This window comes from Neltuma alba, unplaced genomic scaffold (genome assembly GCF_004799145.2).
Source record: "Neltuma alba isolate B1F8T4 unplaced genomic scaffold, ASM479914v2 tig00010608_pilon, whole genome shotgun sequence".
NCBI lineage: Eukaryota > Viridiplantae > Streptophyta > Magnoliopsida > Fabales > Fabaceae > Neltuma > Neltuma alba.
This window is the reverse complement of record NW_021635466.1, coordinates 100,441-102,224: the sequence shown is the minus strand read 5'-3', so window position 1 is coordinate 102,224 and position 1,784 is coordinate 100,441.

Genomic DNA, 1,784 nt, shown 5'->3' with positions numbered 1-1,784 from the left:
TCAAGATAAGATTTTTTTCACATACTTACCTTTTATACTGTTAAAGTGTTTCCAAAATGCTAATCTTAACACCTCCTAAGCCTGATATTATACAATATACAATACACACCTGAAGAAATTATAGAAATATATACAAAGGTAAAGTTGCATTTAACACATTGATCTTATTTGACAAGTACACCCTGCACTCTAATCTTTTTTTTTTTTTTTTTTATACATTTAGCAGCTCAATTTTATTTATAGTGCATCTAGCATCCTAAAGATTAGGGTGTTGTATGTAACTAAAAAAAAAAATATCAGAGTACTAAATGCATCAGAAAAATAGCATCAAAGCGATAGTTGCACTTAAAAAATAAAATTAAAATGTTGGATGCACGTTTAATTTCAAGACAATCTCCAAGAAATTTCCCCGACCCTCGTAAGATATCCAAAATCTGGTCCCCAGTGCTTGAGTTAGTGAAAAGTCTTCAGATGGTGATGAGTTTTTGGCAGAATTATAATGAGTTTCTAAAAAAAGAAAATAATTAAAAAAAAGTTTCAAAAGTTGTTATTTTTTACTCTAAAAAAATTTTGTCATTACAAGCTGCTTAATTAGATTGTAATTGAGACCTTTAATAATTATTTTTCTTCCTTGGTCTGTCATTGTAATATATAGAATCATTAAAGTCTTGAAACCTCAAATTTCATTTTATTAGTGTTAATATTCATTTGGAAATCCTTTAATTCTTGGTGAACTTTGAAAAGCATAATTAATTTAAGAAAAAATCTAAACGGAATAGTTCAAATTTATAATATTTGATATGTTATTGATAAATAATAATACCTTATTATTAAAAAAAATTAGCCTAGAAAAATTTTAATCCCAATGAAGACCTTGGTCTTTTTTTTTTTTTGGAAATTTTTGAAAACTTGTGATCCTATATATATGTCCTCAAACGTCATTTCCGCTAAATGACATAATAATTATACCGTGACATGTGGGATCATGTGAGTAATTATCGTCTTTATTCCTTTGGTGTTTCTACATGGAACAAGTTGGTAATAAGAGATAATAAAATATTCACAAATTTTAAAATGACAAGAAGTTAATATGAACATTTACAGGACTAAATTATGGGCGAGGCAGCTGAAGAGAAGCTTTTTTAAAAAACAAGCATGAGAGGACGAACTTACTTAGAAAGAGGCTTTTATTTATTCATTTAAAGGTGACTGAGCAAGTGGAGAGTCACCTAGTAAGGAACTTTGATTCCATTCAATCCTATTTCTCAATTAAGAAATGAAGACCATTATTGTATACTTAATTAGAATTTCTTCACACTTGATCATATTTGTCAGTTAATAAAAGGCGTAATAAAAATTGTATAATTTAAATTTGTTATTTTTCCTGGAAAGGACTAGGAAGCTTTATTTTGCATGATTTCAATAAATGCTGTTTTTTAGCATAATTTTTTCAAGAATTATCTGCAAACCGAGTGGCTATAGACAGTCGAAGAAAAACTGAACAAGTACTCCAATGAAAAGAAGGAGCGTGCTCGTTGTGTCTCGTCTCTGTCAACTTTTTGCCTACCTCACAATGAAAAGAAGAAAAAGTACAAGCAGTTAACAAAATTGTTTATTTTTAATTCTCATCAAACGTGTGAACGCAAAGAAACAATAATTTGGAAATCCTTCTTCGTATCTCTTTCAGTGCAAGCTCCCAGAAGTTTCCACCTTAACTACCTTCTCTTCTTCATTTCACTTTCGGCTCCAATTTCATCGCTCTTTTCCATTCGCTGATCTTCGAA